This window comes from Odocoileus virginianus, chromosome 18 (assembly GCF_023699985.2).
Source record: "Odocoileus virginianus isolate 20LAN1187 ecotype Illinois chromosome 18, Ovbor_1.2, whole genome shotgun sequence".
In the NCBI taxonomy this organism is placed as follows: Eukaryota; Metazoa; Chordata; class Mammalia; order Artiodactyla; family Cervidae; genus Odocoileus; species Odocoileus virginianus.
The window spans coordinates 12,217,516-12,223,094 of NC_069691.1; the positions used below are offsets into that span (position 1 = coordinate 12,217,516).

The 5,579-nt window shown below is 37.9% G+C and overlaps 1 pseudogene; it reads left to right on the plus strand.

Annotated features, from left to right (window-relative positions):
* The first annotated feature begins 5,101 nt into the window (after positions 1-5,101).
* LOC139039544 (U4 spliceosomal RNA) lies at positions 5,102-5,232 on the plus strand (annotated as a pseudogene).
* The last annotated feature ends 347 nt before the right edge of the window (positions 5,233-5,579 follow it).

The window sequence follows — 5,579 nt, forward strand, 5'->3', positions numbered from 1 at the left end:
CCAATGTCATTCATTCTGTCTTTCTTGTTCTTTCTGCCTCATGCCACGTTTCTTGGCATCATTTACCTTTGCACGGTTTCCTCTCACTCACCATATATCTTGGCCTTGCATTCCTTGCCTTTGATGCCTCTCAGTCATGCTCTCTGTTTGGCAAATTACACCCCCACACCATTATGTTATCTGAGAATCCTCTGATTATGAATATTAGACAGAGTCGTTGTCCTAATTGTGAAGATTGGTGATAGATGTGGCCACATATGTTTCTGAGAGCAAGTGGTTTTCCTCTCAGACACTTTGAAGACCCACAAATAATTGCTTTATTAACTTGGCTTTTGTTGAACATTTTTTTTCCTTTGTTTACTTAATGTCTTTCTTTTTTTTTTAATTGGATAGAAGTACCCTGGAACACAGGGATGAGTAGCTCAGTCTCTTGAGAACCTGACATTCTATTTGGAAAGAAAGACCAGGAGACAAACATTACAATCTAATGTTATAAACTTCCCAGGAGGGTTTAAACAAAGCATTATGATAAGGAACAATTTGCTTGTGACTGAGAATTCCATGTGGGAGTATATCATTTTACAAAGAGATGCCATTTGTGCTGTCTTGAAAAACTGAGTTGGAGTTCAACAGATGGAGAAGTGGGGGAGGATTTCAGAGGCAAAAGAAACAGACTGTTAAAAGATATAAAGACCTGAAAAATAATGTTATTTGACAAAGTTCATTTGCTGAAAGGATCCTGGCATGACTTCATGGGGCTTGAGAAGAGGCAGGAGATAGGCTAGGAAACAGGAAATAGTGCAGTGGTTTGTCTGACATGCTAAAGCAATTTTAGTTACTTCTTGTAGTAGAAAGATAATGTACACTTCCAACGATGTCCATGTCTTAATCGCCTAAACCTGTGAATATATCACCTAATACAGCAAACAAGACTATTTAGATGTGATTAATTTATGGACCTTGAGATGGAAATATCCTGGATTAACCAGGTGACAAGGAACATATTCTCCCTTAAAACCCAATATATAACAATAAATTTGTGTTTTTTTAAAGTAACTAAACTTGTGATAATTTACCAATGCACTCCTCTTTGTAGTATGCAGTAGTTTAATGGAGGTTTTAAGTGACATTGCATTGGTCAGTGGAAATATGAGTGATAGCTTGACCTGGAATTAGAGGCAAAGAACAGCAGTGGAGAGACTCATGATAAGGTAATTTTCATAGCCCTGTTGAGAAATGAAATGGAATAAACACAATATTGGAGGCAATTGGAAGGGAGTCATGGTTTTCATCTTTCCAGAGGGAGATGTTTATGTCAGCAATGATACAGTTGTCAAATAAGCACAATATTCTATGACAGTATAAAAATTTCAAACACTTTTTCAAGAATACCTTGAATGATTTAGTGTAGATCAATTAAGATGTTATAAGCATAATAGAAAAAATGATAGAAAAAAGAAAAACTATGTATATGCGCACCCATATGTATTTGATACACAGTTCAGTTCAGTTCAGTTCAGTTGCTCAGTCATGTCCGACTGTTTGTGACCCCATGAACCACAGCACGCCAGGCTTCCCTGTCCATCACCAACTCCTAGAGTTTACCCAAACTCATGTCCAATGAGTTGGTGATGCCATCCAATCATCTCATCCTCTGTCTTCCCCTTCTCCTCGTGCCCTCAATCTTTCCCAGCATCAGAGGCTTTTCAAATGAGCCAGCTCTTTGTATCAGGTAGCCAAAGTATTGGAGTTTCAGCTTAATCAGTCCTTCCAATGAACACCCAGGACTGATCTTTAGGATGGACTGGTTGGATCTCCTTGCAGTCCAAGGAACTCTCAAGAGTCTTCTCCAACACCACTCTTCAAAAGCACATATTCTTCAGCACTCAGCTTTCTTTATAGTCCAACTTTCACATCCATACATGACCACTGGAAAAACCATAGCCTTGACTAGATGAACCTTTGTAGGCAAAGTAATGTCTCTGCTTTTTAACATGCTGTCTAGGTTGGGCATAACTTTCCTTCCAAGGAGTAAGTGTCTTTTAATTTCATGGCTGTAATCACCATCTGCAGTGATTTTGGAGCCCAGAAAAATAAAGTCAGCCATGGTTTCCACTGTTTCCCCATCTATCTGCCATGAAGTGATGGGACCAGATGCCATGATCTTAGTTTTCTGAATGTTGAGCTTTAAGCCAACTTTTTCACTCTCCTCTTTCACTTTCTTCAAGAGGCTCTTCAGTTCTTCACTTTCTGCCATAAGGGTGGTGTCATCTGCATATCTGAGGTTATTGATATTTTTCCCAGCAATCTTGATTCCAGCTTGTGCTTCCTCCAGCCCAGCATTTCTCATGATGTACTCTGCATCTAAGTTAAATAAGCAGGGTGACAATATACAGTCTTGATGTACTCCTTTTTCTATTTGGAACCAGTCTGTTGTTCCATGTCCAGTTCTAATTGTTGCTTCCTGACCTGCATACAGGTTTCTCAAGAGGCAGGTCAGGTGGGCTAGTATTCCCATCTCTTTCAGAATTTTCCTCAGTTTATTGTGATCCACACAGTCAAAGGCTTTGGCTTAGTCAATAAAGCAGAAATAGATATTTTTTCTGGAGTTCTTTTGCTTTTTCAATGATCCATCGGATGTTGGCAATTTGATCTCTGGTTCCTCTGCCTTTTCTTAAACCAGCTTGAACATCTGGAAGGTCACAGTTCAAGTATTGCTAAAGCCTGGCTTGGAGAATTTTAAGCATTACTTTACTAGCGTGTGAGATGAGTGCAATTGTGTGATAGTTTGAGCATTCTTTGGCATTACCTTTCTTTGATATACAACTGTAGCTTACCTCTTGATGTCAGTACTTTCTTAGTCCCACATCACCTGATTCATAGACTTAATCTTCTTCTTCAGTATTCTTCTTGACTTAGTCATAGTGTCCTGTTGGAAAAATACACTTCTCTTGTATCCTTTAGTCCTCTTTTTTATTTAAAATTCTGGACCAGTGATCATTAGTTGGTGGTAAAATCAATTTTTATAATGAAATATAACATAATAGAAAATACAAAAATATTTCACATGTAGAAAATACATGTTTCATGAAACTTACCATTTGATACCTATACATAAGTATGTATATGTATATGTGTATTAGTGCTTAGTCACATGGAAAATGGTTTATATACAGTTATACATATAAAATGCTTGGAACATACTAGTGACATGTCTGTATTTCATCAGAATTGAAACATACTATACCTATGATTTAGGGTCCACCTAAGGCTCTAGTCCAACCTAGATAGCATATTAAAAAGCAGAGACATTACTTTGCCAACAAAGGTTCGTCTAGTCAAGGCTATGGTTTTTCCAGTGGTCATGTATGGATGTGAGAGTTGGACTGTGAAGAAAGCTGAGTGCTAAAAAATTGATGCTTTTGAACTGTGGTGTTAAAGACTCTTGAGAGTCCCTTGGACTGCAAGGAGATCCAACCAGTCCATCCTAAAGGAGATCAGTCCTGGGTGTTCATTGGAAGGACTGATGCTGAAGCTGAAACTCCAATACTTTGGCCACCTCATGTGAAGAGTTAACTCATTGGAAAAGATCCTGATGCTGGGAGGGATTGGGGGCAGGAGGAGAAGGGGACAACAGAGGATGAGATGGCTGGATGGCATCATCGACTCGATGGACATGAGTTTGAGTAAACTCCGGGAGTTGGTGATGGACAGGGAGGCCTGGCACGCTGCGATTCATGGGGTTGCAAAGATTCGGACACGACTGAGCGACTGAACTCTGCTGAACTGAAGGCTCTAGTCCTAGAGCCAGGGAAGAAGTAAGTATTTGAGAAAATTTTGTCAGCAGAGTGAAAATGAGTCTAGTTAACAATACGTTGATGGAAGTAAAAGAATCAACACTAAGAAATTATATCATGCAAAGGAGCATTTGGTACCATAAATTTGTTGCATGCATTTTAAGAGCTGCAGATAGTTTTGTTTGTTTTATTGGTGTTTTCAAAGTGAGACCTCTAATATCTGGGACCCACGTAATACAAATTGAGTGCAAAGTATTTGTGCCAGGAAACAAGGACTGCTCCAAAACAAATGCAACTCTGTTGAATGGAACTGATGTGAAGGGGTTCCACAGGCCAATTTGCAACCATTTTAGCATCAGAAATGCAATAATTAATTATAATATACTACATATTTAAATCTTTACAATCCATAATGGCATTTAAAGAGAGAGAGAGGACATATGGGGTCTGGGTGAAGAGAAAAACTTCTTAAAGATGAATTACAGCTAAGAAATGTAGAAGGAAATGTAAAGAGCGCATGTCGTTTTTTAATACCCAATGTAAAAAATTGGATCAGATACAGCCCGTTAACCACTGATCAGACTGTTGGCTGAGATATTGTTGAGGAATACTATTTTTTAATTGATGTATAATTGACTTATGATATTATTTTAGTTTCAGATGTATAGCATAGTGATTTGATACTGGTATAGATTATATACTATCTACAGTAACTGCAAAATAATGGCTATATTCCCCTGTGCTGTATAATATATTATATTCTTGTTGCTTTTTTCTAGTTTGCATCGCCTAACCCCAAACTACTATCCTCCCCTTTCCCTCTTCTCTCTCCTTACTAGATACTACTTGTTTGTTTTCTTTTTTTAATTAACTTTTTTTGCAGTATAGTTGCTTTAAAATGTTGTGTTTGTTTCTGTTGCACAGCAAAGTGAATCAGCTATATGTGAATATATATATCCCCTCTGTTTTGGATTTCCTTCCCATTTAGCTCACCACAGAGCATTGAACAGATTTCCCCTGTGCTATATGATAGGTTTTTATTAGTTATCCATTTTATGCCACAGTAGTGTATAGTTTGTTTTCTGTCTGTGAGTCTGTTTTTGTTTTATTATATACATTCATTTGTATTGTTTCTATATTCCACATATAAGTAATAACATAGGGTGTTTGTCTTTATCTATAAGCAAAATATCCTTTTAGATCCACACACATTGTTGCAAATGGCAGATTTTCATTCTTTTTTTTTTTTGTGCCTGAGAAATCCCGTTTTAAACACCACATTTCCTTTATCCATTCATCTGTCAAGCTTTGCGCAGTGGCAGTATCCTAGCCAACGAGGTTTATCTGAGGCGCGATTATTGCTAATTGAAAACTTTTCCCATTCATCTGTCAATGGGCACTTTGGTTGCTCTCATATCTTGGTATTGTAAATAATGCTGCTACGGACACTGGTTTGCATACATCTTTTCCAGTTAGTCTTTTTGCTTTTTTTGGATATATATCCAGGACTGGAATTGCTGGGTCATATGATTGCTTTCTTTATTTATTTTTAAGAACCTATATACTGTTTTCCATCGTGGCTACACTGATTTACATTCCCACCCACAGTGTACAAGGATTTCGTTTTCTCCATACCTTCTCCAACATTTGCTATTTTTAAACTTTTTTTGACCATGCAGTGCAGCATGTGGGGTCTTAGTTCTCTGACCAGGGATCAAACTCACACCTCTTACAATGGAAGCATGGAGTCAACCTCTGAACCACCAGGGGAGTCCCTATTTG